The following is a 13,849-nucleotide window of genomic DNA, read 5'->3' as shown; positions in this document are numbered from 1 at the left end:
GTCTAATGAGGGAGACCACTGTGAGAAGAGGTGATCAGCACAGGTGACCAGGGAGACAGAGTCAGGAGACAGAGGGGGGAGGGGCCTCATTGCAGCACAGCTGCACCTTGAGACAGTGGGTCTGCAATGTCATTGTCCCAAACAAAGGACAGTACATTATTAGTGTTATTAATTATCATTAATCTAATTAAATGGCAATTACAACTAAGAACACAGTGATAAAAATGCCACCTTGGATTTAAACGGCTCTTCTTCTCCAGCACAAGAGTGAACAATGTCCCCTGCGCTCAGCCCCTCACCCCGCTGGGGCGCTGTGCATGCAGTAGGTGCTCAGTCACCCCCGCATTCAGGGTCACAGCTCAGACATCACAAGTCCAACCCCCACCCCTATATGACAGATGGGCAAATCACCTCCCGGCTGTGGCCTTCCAGAACCCCCCAACACCGCCGCGGCACACCTTGGGAGGGAAACCACAGGCAGATCACCCCTGAGTCTGGAGAAAGTGGATTCCCAGTCGCCTCCCAACCCACTCTGTCCCAAAAACCTTTGTCCCCCCTGGGAAGAAGCAGCTGTCAGACGCAGCCATGCCGTAGCCATTAAACGAGGCAAATTCTACCAGAGCCGAATCGGAGGCACCCTGGACACCGAGTCACTCAGTCCGGAACGAGAAACCCCTGGGCAGGGAAACGGAAGTAGGAACAGACAGAGGTCCCCTCCCCGTCACCAGAACCGACCTCTCCTGCAGCCCTGCCTGGGAGGTGGGTCTCCTGGTCCTTAAGTGAGACCTCGGGGGGCCTGGAAGGGGCTGTGGCATCTGGGCCAGGGCAAGAGCCATCACAAGAGTCCACCAAAAACAGGTGTCACTTCAGGCTGCCAGCAGGGCCGTGAGGGCCCAGCCAGGCTGGACAGAGCTGGGCTTGACCAGGAGCCAGGACACTGCCCGGGGCCTCGGTCCTGGCCAGCCCACCCAGAGGCCAGTCCCAGGAGGCTCTGTCCCACTCAGAAGTGTCGTGTTTTGCAGGCTGGCTCCGCTGTCCCTGCCCACCAGAGTCCCGTGATTCCATCTTAGACAAGGTTGTGAGCACGGCAGGGCGAGTCCTGTGTGATTCCATCCCTACATCGCCCCGTCGTCCCCAACAGGGCAGAAGCAACCAAACGGAGAATTCAAGACTCAACCTGCCCTGTTTGCTGAGCTCCTCCCTGGGCCAGGCATGACCCTGGGCTCCAGGAGGAGACGGGGACAGACACTGACCCCTGCTCTCGAGGCGCTCACGGAGGGGGGAAAACTCTGATGGGAACGAGCAGCAGGAAGAGCATCCCGGGGACGAGTCCAGGAGGGAACTGGGGTGTGCGGCGGCGGGCCACACCCGGGAGGTGATGTCTGACCCGGGATCCTCAGGAGCAGCCATGAGAGGAGCTAGAGGAATGTTCTAGAAAGACAGAAGATGAGCCAACTGAGAGGATTAGCTTATGACCAGGCAGAGGGGAAAATGAAGAGGAGGGGGCTGCTGTGGGTGTCCCGGCTCCTGGAGGGGTCACAGGCTGTCATTCTCCCTGCCTTGTCCTCCTGCAGCCCCGCGGTCCCCTCCACTCTCCCCCCTTATGGACCCCGCTGTCCTGCAGCGTGAGTGGCCTTCTCCTGGTCACTGCTCCCTCTCCACTGTTGGCTCATGGCTGCGCCCTGATCCGCATCTCCCCTCCCCTCCCCTGCTCTTCGCTTCTCGTCACCTAGGCCGAGAGGACCCAGGAGCAAGCTCCCGGCTCGGGTAGCGTCTCTGAGGGACGAGAGAGCACCGTCTGCAGACCTCGGGGTTCTGCCTCCTCGAGGCCAGGGGCCCTGACGCCAGCCCTCCTGGGAGACGTGGAACAAGTGACCGCTCTCCTGAGCCTGCATGGCCACCCTGGCCGCCATGTTCCTTCCCACGCATTATCCATTGCCACCACATGCCCAGCCTGCGGGACGGGACAATTAATGGCCACCCCCTCTACAGACTTGGAAACTGGGCGGGGGGAGGGGGGACTCAGGTCAAGGCCCAGGAGGTGGGGCCGGGGCTGAAAACCTCAGGCTCCCACGGGAAGGCACCGCCCTAATGTCTCCACCCCAACCCCCCCATTCCCAGCCGCCATGTTGCCCGAGGAAACACTGCAGCCCCCCAGGACAGGGCCCAACACAGGCTATGGGTGTTTCTGTAAATTTGAGAGTAATTAGTTCAAAGTTTCCAAAAACTTACAATATACAAGAGGCCAGAGCTCCTTCCATGCTTGCCTCCATGTCCACGCGTCCCTCGGGACCCGCTGCCCATGGGGACTCAGGTGCACTGACCGGCCCTGCCAGGGAGGGGTATCACTCTACCCCTCACTTTGCAACGAGGTCACCAGTTCAGAGTTGTCCAGCCATTTTCTGAGGTCACACAGCCGTGAGGGATAGGAAGCCGGCCGTGCAGAGTCCCCCAGGGGATAGAAAGTCCAGGAGAGCAGGCCAGGGGCGGGGGAAGGCGGGGACCAGGGAGGACGGGCCTCTGGGGGCCGCCAGCACGCTGGGCAAGGACGCTGACCTGTGGAAGCCCAGCCCTGCTCTTTGGGGCTCCCAGCCCTGCTCTTTGGGGCTCCCAGCCCTGCCTGGGAAGGGAGGGGAGCCTGGGGTTCCCACCCCAGTCAAGGGTTGATTGATCCTCCACGGTCCCCAGAGCTGGTCCCCTGGTCCGTACCTCAGGCTGCTGCGTGTTTTCTTGTCTCTGATTGTAAACAGATTTGACTAAAGAGGTAAATTAGAAGTTAATTAGAGAGAACATGATTGATGAGGCAGTTTGCCGTGATTGGGAGGCGTGGAAAGGATGGGGCTCCCCGCGTGGGGCCAGGGAGCCGAGGGGCGAGGGATTGGGGAGGGGGACCTGCAGGGGGCTGCATGACCGGGCCAGCTCAAGGCTGCCTTTCTCCTAGGCCCCAGGGTCAAGGCCAGGGTGCGTGAGGTCCAGGTGGAGCCCTCCAAGAGACCCTGTAATCAGGGCCCAGGCCCCTGCTGGACTCGGGATGAAGCCGCCCACCTGCCTGAGTAAGCAGGTGACGCCCGGGGACACACAGAGGCTTAGCAGACATTCGTGCGGGCCCCAGGCATTTGCATTTTCTCAAACCCTTGCCAGGTGGATGCTAGGCCTCCATTTTCCAGATTAGATGATGCAGATTTGGAGCTGAACCGACTTTCCTGTGTCACAGCCAGCAAGGACAGAGCTGAGGCTGACCCCCAGAGCTGTGTCCTGAGATCCAGGCCTGGCCCTGCGGACCGGCCCCTGGAGTCCCTCCTGCAGCGCCCAGCGAGCTCACTTCCTGGCCAGGAAGAAGGATCCTGGTTACATCTCTTCATCCATTCACCCGCCGCCCGCCACCCTCCCTCGAGGATTCAGTGAGACCCCCTGAGGCCCAGCTTTGTGCCAGGCTCTGAAAGTACCACAGTGAGGACAGGGACTGGCAGCCCTGATTCTTACCAACAGGAGCCGTCCCTCCAGGAAGTGGCACTGGGGCCAACTCAGATGCTCCGGGCAGAACACCTACACTGGAGGGAGCATGGGGTATTCTAGAAGCTGCCCGAAGCTCGAGTGACTGGAAAAGAATACGAGGGGAATGGGGCTGCGGGTGGCCCAAGGTCACGTAAGGACGCTCGGGTCGTGAGAAGGCTCCTTGGATTTTACTCTAAGCGGCGGAAGTCACTCAGCCGTGAGCAGAGGACAGTGGGCTGCTTCTGTAGAAGAGCACCCGGCTGGGTGGGGTGTGCCGGCCTGGCAGAGCGGGGATGGGTTCTGCAGCTCGTAGGCAGAGAGATGTGGGGGGTGAGAGAGAAGTCCCGGGGTTCGGGGGGCAGGCTTGGGGATGCACAGACCTGGGGGTGTGGCACTGTGGGTCCTGAGGAGGGGAGGCCCCAGGGAGGCCCGGACTTGAGAGGAAGGTCAGGAACTGAGGCTGGGCACCATCAGGAGGCATATGAGGTGGGGGGGGGGCCTGGGTCCCTGCTGACTAGACCTGGAGACAGGTGACCACTGTCCCCGGGTGCTGACCACCTCACTAGGACGCATTCATGTGACGTGCAGGTCCCTCCCATCCAGATGTCCCCTTCCCTGGGCCTCAGTTTCCCCACCCACACAATGAGAGAGCAATAAGAAAACATCTAGAGTCCCTGACAGCTATCGATTATCCTGGAGAGAGCAAGTACAAACCAATCAATAGCTCACATTTATTGCGCTTCTCCTGCGTGCCAGGAGCTGAGGACGGGTTTCTATTGCGTATCTCATTTAATTTTCGGGGAGCAATAAGGCAGGTGCGTAACGTCCACTTTGGAGATGAAGAAACAGGTTCAGAAAGGCGAGTAACGTCCTCAGGATTCCACAGCTGGGATGGGGTGAGGTTGGCTTGAGCCCTCTTCTGTCTGGCACATAGTTGTGAGCATGTGGACCCAGGTGGGGCCATATCCTGCAATCGCAGGCAAGGGGGTGGGACTTTGGGGACAGGAGTGCACAGGAATATGGGAGGAAAAGTGCAGTGGATGTGGGTAAAGTAGCAAGAGTAAGCCAAGGTACGGCGCTGGTCAGCTTCCTTTACCCCTCCGATTGGTTTATCCATTGGTAAAATGGGAAAATCGGTGGCCACCTCAGGGCAGTTTAAATGAGATGATACACCTCAAGTCGCTGCACAGTGCCTGTCTGCCCCACGGGTGCCGATATTCTGTTCCGTCTGCTCAAGGCCTGGGGCTTGGGGGTGGGGGGAGGCACACCCCTCCCAGGACAGGAAAACTGAGATTCAGAGCAGACGCTTGCCCAAGGCCACACGGGCAGAACTCGAACCCAGCAGTGAGTTCTCACCACCGCGACTCACCGGCAAAGAGCAGAAATCGATGGACGGTCAATAGTGGGCTGATGGACAGGAAAATGAGAATGTGCATGTGGTCCTGGGACTCTCTCCTGGACAGCTGGCCGGGGAGTCAGCCTGGTTTCTCAGGGGCGGAGAGCAGCCAGCGGCTCCAGGGGTTGCTCTCCACACCCTTCTGTGCCCCCCGCGGAGGCTGTGGTCCCCGGGAATACGGAGAGACTCAGAAAACCCCCAAAGTGCACTACCTTTGGGATCACAGCTGGAGGTGTTCCCAGATTAGGGGGGAATTTATCCCCTCCTTGGGCCACAGCGGCCTGATTTACAGGCCTTGGCGAGTTCCCTGAAGGACTGGAGCCGTTCCAGCCATCTGCATATCATCACTGGGCACCTCCATCCGAGTCTGCCTGTAGATCATTAATATAAGGGGCCCAGCCACCCCAGGATGCCGCCACTCCGGCAAGGGCCCCTACCCAGCCTGGGTCAAGTGGGTCCAGCCTTCTCTGCACCCCACTCCTGTTTCCCTTTTCTGAACTGGGGGTTGAGCCCAGGGGTGCTCTACCACTGAGACAGAGCCCAGCCCTTTCTTTGTCTTTTGCTCTGAGACAGGAGGTCACTAAGTTGCTCAGGCTGGCTTTGAACTTGTGATCGGCCAGCCTCAGTCTCTAGAGTTGCAGGGATTACAGGCCCAGCTCTTGCCTAGAATTTCACCATTAGAAAGTCATTCCCTTGACTCACTGCGGCAGCTCTGGCTTTACAGGGCCTTCGCTCAGTGGGAGAACGTCAGCCTGCCCTGAGGGTTTGGGTGGGAAGCTTGGGTCCTTTGGTCAATCACTATCACCGCCTTCTTCTTGCCCCTCGAGGCTGGACAGAATCCTCAGTGGTGATCAAGTTGTGCCCCTTAATTTAGAGACGGGGAAACAGCACAGAGAGGACTGCTGCCCGAGGGGACCTGGAGTTCGGGAAGTGGACACAAGGCGTGGCCTTCCTGACTCCCAGGCCCAGCCGGTGGGGAAACAGAATCCCAGCAGCAGAAAGGGTGGGCATCCTGACCCTCTCCTGTCGCTGGGCTGAAGTCTTGCCCCCAAACAACTCCCTTGAAGCTGAACTGATCTCCTTGCTGTGGTTGAGAGCTCAGGCCCTACAGAAAGGCCACCTGGTGGCCACTAGCCATGTCACCTTATGTGCACCTCCGCAGCCATGATTCTCAGGCTCCTCTGGCGTAAAACAGGGATGTTGGGCTGCAGCCTCACAGGGCCACTCTGAGGTTTCAAGGACAAGTAACCAGGTGCTCAGTCAGTGGCCAGCTCCAGGCCAATGCAGGATGTCACTATCTGGAATCAGGGACATCTGAACCGGATGCTGCACCTGCCACTTCCCAGGTGGCACCTCCCTGGGCCTCAGTTTCCTCATTTGTGAAATGGGGATGCACCTACCCACCCTTCGGCATTGTAAGGATTGAGTGAACACACGTCCCCGCTGAGTGCGCGGCCTGAGGCGACCTAGACCCTCAGTGAGTGACGGCTGCGGCCCTGGGGAGGGACGCAGACCTGCAGGCTGCCAAGCTGCGGCGGATCCAGTTTCCCCAGTTGATCCTTGCCAAGGACCTCTGTGTGCCGGGCCTGCAGCAGGAAAGTGACAAGCTGGGTCTCGAGTCCAGGCCTAGGGCTGCTCTTTCTCGTGATGGACAGTGCCCTTCAGAGATGGAGGGAGGGAACCTCTGAAGGTGCTGGGTCCCTCAAGGGGAGAAGTTCCAAAAGTGGCAGGTGGAGACCTGGAGGGTGACTGGCGGGAGCTGCGTCGGGCTGGGAGGGAACGAGAAGGGCATCATCTTTGCCCATGGAGAGCTGATAACGGGGACAGCTCTCAGTGGCTGGTTGCACAAACAGTTATTTAATTAAAATGGCGATAAGGCAGGCACCAGCCTGGCCGGGCCCTGCTGCCTCTCTAAAGCATGGAGGAGGCTGGGAAGCCCTTGCACAAACTCACTTTGTTCTGCAGCAGGAAGTCACAAAACCTCCCTGAACTCAGGAGGGAGAACAGGAGGGAGACAGCCCCCAGGGTCATAGGCACACACGAACTAGCCCAGCTCTGGTTGCCAAGGCTGAGGCCCTATCTTCTACCAGCCTCCCCCTGAGGACTCCGACCTCAGGAGCCTGGGACAGGGGACCTTGATGTGGCCTTCATCCACTCACTTCACCTCTTTGAACCTCAGTGGCCACAGCTATAAGATAGGGGAACATCCTCGCCTTTGCGTGAGGATTTAATTTGATCAATTAGGTGCCTGGCACACAGTAAGTGCTCAATAGATGCACATTTCCTTCCTCTGTGGGGGGCAAGGAGATGCCAGCCCAAGTCTTCTCTTCACCTTTCAGTAAGACAGTCACGAGCCGCACAGGGCCAGTGAGCACAGGCAAAGATGTTTGTACCTCAGGTTGAGATGAGCTGTAAGCGTGAAATTCACACCAGAGTCCAACGCCTTGGTATGTAAAAAGGAATGGGAAATAGCTCATTAATAATGCTTATATGGCCGGGCGCGGTAGTGCACACCTGTAATCCCAGCAGTCAGGAGGCTGAGGCAGGAAGATGGCAAGTTCAAAGCCAGCCTCAACAACAGTGAGGTGCTAAGCAACTCAGTGAGCCCCTGTCTCTAAATAAAATACAAAATAGGGCTGGGGATGGGGATCAGTTGTTGAGTGCTCCTGAGTTCAATCCCTGGTACAAAAAAAAAATGCTTATATGATGCAGGGTACAGTGGCACTTGCCTGTCATTCCAGCTACTTGGAAGGTTGAAGCAAGAGGATTGCAAGTTTAAAGCCAACCTGGGAAACTTAGAATCCTTGTTTTGAATCACACCCGTAATCCCAGCAGCTCAGGAGGCTGAGGCAGGAGAATTTCAAGTTCAAAGCCAGCCTCGGCAACTTAGTGAGGCCCTAAGCAACTTATTTAGAACTTATCTCAAAATAAAAATTTTTGAAAAAGGGGGGCCAGTGATATGGCTCAGTAATTAAGCACCCTGAGTTCAATCCTCGGGACCAGTGAATAAATAAATAAATAGGGCTGAAGATGTAGTTCTGTGGTAGAGCATCCCTGGGTTCAACCCCCAGTACCAAAATAATAATAATAACAACAACAACAACAACTGTGTTGAAATGATATATTTTTATACACTGGGCTATAAAAATACATTATTAAAGTTAATTTTACCTGTTTATTTTTACTTTTTAATGTAGCTTGTAGCTGCTAGAAAATTTTAAATCACACATGCAGCTCACATGGCCAGGGTTGGTCTGGATCTTAGAACCAAGAAGAGACTGGCACCAACCACACCACTGAAGCCACTTCAGGACTTTGAAGCACTCCCACAGCACGGCCTTGTCACTGGCAGAGAACCTGCATTTGACAAGTACCTGGTTGGAGGGTGAAAGGCCCTGGGACTCCTGCCTGATGCGGTCAATTGCCACTAGCGGAGGTTCCATCAGGATTCTTGCTGGGACAACTCAGTCACAGGCTGCATGTGCTCTCTAGCCTTGCTAGAGAGCAGCTGTGTCAAGGCCTAGAGGGATTGCTATCCATGGAATTTTTGTCCCCCTAAATCCATATATTGAGGCCCCAACTCCCAGTGTGGCTGCATTTGGAATAAGGAAGTAATTAAGGTTCAACGGGGTCACAATGGTGGGGCCCTGACCTGATAGGGTTAGTGTCCTTGTAAGAAGACACCAGAAAGCTCCATCTTTTCTTTTCTCCCTCCCTCCCTCCCCCCCCCATCCCTGCTTCTCTTACCCACCCCTCCCTCTGCATGTGCAAGGGGGCAGCCACCCCCAAGCCAAGAGAACAGGCCTCAAAATGGAGCCTACCTTTGCTTTCACCTTGATTTTTAGACTTGAAAGAAAAACTCACCTGTGAGAACTGACTTTCTGTTGTTCAGACTCCCGAGACGAAGGGTTCTGGGGCCCTCAGGGGAATCTCAGGGGCTGGGGGTCTCTGGAGGAGCTGCCCAGTGGTAGGGGTGACATTGGATCCCGCCTCCTCCTCAGGAGACCTGGGTCCTCGGTGCTGCCAGCTCCCTCCCTGTGGGACCCTCGGCTGTGTCACCACTCTTCTCTGGGACTCAGTTTCCCCGTCTGTACACTGGGGACAATGGTGGCAGATTGATGACTTCTCTGTTAACAAATGAAGATTCTTTTAAAAAGTTTAAGTTGTAGCTGATGTCGTCCGTCTAGATGGGCCACTCAGACTGGAATCCTGAAGAAAAGCCTTGGGAGGTCCTCCCAGTCCTCATGGGTTGCCGATCTGGCAGAGGCAGGCACCGGACTGGATGGCCTCCCCCAGCCCCTGGCCCCTGAGCCTGGGCATGACCCTCAGCCTGGATAGGGCCTTGCTGGGAGGCCCAGCAGTGAGGCAGGTGAAGGCCCAGAATCTAGCTGGAAGGGAGGACTGGGTCTGCAGCAGGGATGGGCCACGAGGGCAGAAAGCTCAGAATCTGGAGGCTCAGGGTGTGGTCTATCTCCAGAGGCCACTCAGGCTCCTGTCCAGCTTCAAGGGGAGCAGATAGGAAACCAGTCATCAGAGGGGAGCAATGTCCCAGCCCAGGTTCCTATACTGTGCTCCAGAGGAGAGTCCGGGCAGGTGGCTCCCTCATTCCAAGAGGCTGGTGTTCCCAAATCAAGAAACAGGAGAGGAGGACCCTGGGTGTCTCTGCCCCCGTTGGAATCTCACAGTGGCCCACTGAATCCTGTAGACCCCAACACCTGCACAGAAAGAACCCCCAGGGGTGGGGCTTGGGCCTCTGCAGGCACAATCAGCCTTCCAGGAGATTCTACAGCCTGGGGACATCTCAAATCTCTAGACCAGTGGTACTCAACCTTGACTGTGCACTGGGATCACCTGGGAATTCTTAAAAAACCTAATACCCTCACCTTGCCCCAGACCAATAGTGTCAAAATCTCTGGAGTGAGCTGGGTGGGGTGGCACACCCCTATAATCCCAGTGGCTCAGGAGGCTGAGGCAGGAGTTCAAAGCCAGCCTCTGCAAAAGCGAGGCACTGAGCAACTCAGTGAGATCCTCTCTATAAATAAAATACAAAATAGGGCTGGGGATGGGGGCTCAGTGGTGAGTGCCCCTGAGTTCAAGCCTTGATACCCCCCAAAAAAATCTCTCTGGTGTGGCCTGGGCATTAATCATTTTTATAGAGCTCCCCAAGTTCTCACAGATGTACCCCAGAATTGGTCCAGCCTCAGATCAATTCTCAGCCCCTTAAGATCACTGTCTGGGGAGAAGGAGAAGTTGGGAGGCTCAGACAGGAGAAGTTCAAGATCAAGCTCACATAGAAAGGGGACGGCGACACCAGTTCTGGAGCCAATTTCCCTCCCGAGACTGAATCTCCTTTTACCAACTAGAGCCCAGGCAGGCCAGACCCATAGTATTTCACTTTAATAATCTTGGAACCTGGTACAGTCAGGGCCACCACTGTGAGGGGCCGGGGAGCCTCGATGACGATTAGTGGAGCTGTAAGTCTTTTGCTTTATCCAAACCTTGGGCAGTAATTTAGGAAATTTAATTAAAGGGGGAGAAATGGGGACACCTCGCGCTCCCTGCCTCCTGTTATAATGAGTGAAATACACCAGGCTGTAAAAGGGAATGCTGTCTGAGATGCAGTTCTGATGTTTTATTGCCAGGTTTTATTCGCTGATGTAAACGTAATCGTTGGAAACCAGAGCCCTATTAATGCACATATTTTCACACATCCGGGGCCCCGCCTGCCCCCCTCCCTCTGGGCTTGTTCCCCCACCTTCTGGGGTCAGCCCTGGTGCTCTTTGGGCCTGTCTGTGCCAAGTCTGGATTTCCCTGCCGGTTTCATACCCTCCTGTGGCAGATAAGACTTTAATAGAATTCCATTACTCCTCGGAGCTCAGTAATGCATTCTGGAAATTAGGCAGCTACATACTAAAGCCATTGTTCCCCCTTATAAATGGGCTCCCTCAAAGCCAGTGACCATGGGATCCCCGATAAGCTCTCATGAAGCCTCGCTCCACATGTTATTGGTATGTTAAAAGGTGCGACTCTGGGCTTCCATTGCTCATTGTTAGGGGCTGATACATTTAAGTAGTTTCTCCATGAATCAGGCAGCTCAGGTGTTTCCCCCTCCTGGCATTGATAGATGATAGAAAGGAAGCCATTTAGACGGTGCTCTATAGGGCCCGGGCCCACACGGTGAATGATTTCCAATGCCTGGTTTAATTTATTTTTAAATGAAATTTGTTATTGATTCTGGATTAAAAGGACAAATCTTACGGCTGTTACCACTGACACAGTCACAGGGCTCAAATGACACCTCTCAAGGAGGGGAGGGAGGGGCGGCCTCCCAGAGTCAACGGGAGGGTGGGGACTCTCCAGGGAGCCGTGCTCAAAAGTAAGGACCCGGGCCAGAGCCCCTGCTTGGGACAACTTGGAATTATCATCTTCGCCAGCTGAAATACATGACTTGGTGTCGCCCTCAGAGCCTCATTTGTGTAAGGGAGCAGCCGTGATATTCGCCTCATGGCATCCATGTGACCTGGATGCTTGTGAGTTGCCTCCAGGGACAGGAGGCTTACTCTCTCCCAGAGCATTCCCGAGTGACTAGAGGCAGCCACCCCCATGAATCCCCACACAGTTTCCTGGGACAGCCTCTGGTTACCTTCCGCATCCACGATTCTTGAGTTTCCACGGTCTCTGCAGGTTGCATCTGGATGACAGGATTACACAGGCGAGGAGCACGGCATGAAGATTTGTCCTTTCACCTCCGCTCTGTGCCACCTTGCTGTGGAACCTTGCAGAGGTTACCTCCTCTCCTGAGCTCCCCTTTCCTTACCTCTAAAAGAAGGAAGGCAATAAGATTGGCCTCAAGGGTTGTTTGTGCATTATGTGGGATCGTGGATGTGAATGTGATTTGTAAACTGTAAATTGCAGGTTATATGATGCTGTAGAAAATACAAATGGTACAGTATGGTATTATGAGAACCCTAGATCAGGGACAGAGAACGAGGGTCTAGTTCTGGTATGGCTGGCTGTGTGACTCTGAGGAGGTCCCTCACCCTCTCTGGGTCTTACTTTTCTAAGCTACTAAGGGAGGGGCATGAATAAGAGGTACTCAGCTATTAGGCCTGATAACATGGGCTCTGGAACATCTAAAACATCATTGCCTTATCACTGCCTTACTTTGGGCAAGATACACCTTTCTGAGCTTCTATTTCCTTATCTGTAGATTATGAGGACATCATGGATTTGCCATGGGCCAGGAACTGTTCTAAGTGCTTTCCATGTAGCCACTCATCTAATCCTCACAATAATCTTGTGAAGGTGGTATTGTTATTCTTATTTTACAGATGAGGAAACTGAGACACAGAAAGCCCAAGCAAATTTTCTAAGGTAACACAGCTAGTAAGTGCTACCTTAGGCTGTGTTACCTTAAGGTCTAGGGTAACATAGCAGCATTCGGAACTCAGAGTAAGGCTCTAGAGATCACACCTATGACAACATGTCCTACTCCATGTGGCCTAATTGTTCTGAGGATTAAGTGGGATAATTAAAGTTCTTAGCATGGTGCTGGGTTCACAGCGATGGAACGGAGGCTTGGGACTGGGAAGAAGGCAGCAGACATTTCTTCTGCGGGGGACTCAGGATGGATGGAGCTTTGCCAAAGGGAGAGGCAGCTAGCCGGGGTGGGGGGGGGGAGGCCCTCACAGGAGGAGCAATGAGAAGGAAAGGACATACTGAAGATAATCGTGCTGAAGGAGGGAGCAGAGCCCGGAGCCCAGGGCTGAACAAGAGGTGAGGCTGAGACTGCACACAAACAAGAGAGGTCACCATCTCACAAACAAACATGGCTGGTAGGGGAAAGAGCCATTACATCACAGCCTTTCCAAAGTCATATAGTCCCTCCAAGTTTGTCCTTGAAGGAACCTTAGAGGCTACAATGTGTAACTATGTTCTAGACTCAGAGGAGAGAAAGATCCCTGGAGGTCGTCCACTAGGTCAGTAGCAGAGCAGCAGGGTGCTGCCGTTGACCCTGACCTTCTCCCCCTGTAGGCCCAAAGTAGAAGACTAAGCCCTGGGTTTCAAGCCCAGTTGTCACCAGGCTCCTGGAGAGGCCTCGGGCTGGAGTTGGAAGGATCCTGGGTCTCAGTCTTGGCACTAGGAGGTGACTTGAAGATTCTCGGTTTCCTCATCTTTACAATGAGTGACAGGGAAGTTCAAGCGAATGAATGAGCACTTTGTAGAGTCCATGGCTCCTGTCCAACCCAGGATGACTGAACTACCACTTCTCTGTGAGAAGACGATTAGAAGTCACTGGGCACAAAACGGCTCCTCCCTCCAATGAATGGACTCCCGAAGCGGCGGGGGGGGGGGGGGGGGGGCAATGGCGGGATCTATCCGTGGTGCTGAAGGAAGAGCCTGTCGGCCGAGGCGGTGACAGCTGTCCGTGGTGCTGAAACAGTGCTCATAGGCGCGCGACTCTTGGAGGGGCGCTGTCCTTAATTTTGAAAGAGCTGAATTGCTGCTGGCGACCACAGGCCCCGCCAAGTGTGTGGTCCACCTTGATATTGGAAAGAGAGGGATGCGAAGTCAGAGGAAAGACGGCGAGGGGCGTTGTGTCCTGCGGGTTCTAACGGCGTTCTCGAACTCAGGGCGCTGTCCACAATGCACGATCGTGGATCAACCTGTGGTCTGGAGCCGGGAGCCGGCCCGCCATCTGGGTCGCCCTTCGGCTGGAGAAGGAAGGGACATGGGAGAGTCTGTCCAGGGTGCTGAACTCTCGCATCGCAGAGCCAGACGGGGAACCGTCCTCGTGCTGCATAGACGTCTGGCTTTGGCAGAGGGCTGAGGAAGGGCAAAGGTCAGGGGCAGGAGACGCCCTGCGACAGCTCTCTCCTGGGACCTTGAAGAGGCTCCTTCTCTGATTCAAAGTGCTTCCTTACCTTCTCTCTTTACTCAGGGTCTGTTCTAACAGCC

This window comes from Spermophilus citellus, assembly GCF_964194105.1.
Source record: "Spermophilus citellus genome assembly, chromosome: 4".
Classification (NCBI taxonomy): domain Eukaryota; kingdom Metazoa; phylum Chordata; class Mammalia; order Rodentia; family Sciuridae; genus Spermophilus; species Spermophilus citellus.
This window is presented reverse-complemented; position numbering follows the sequence as displayed.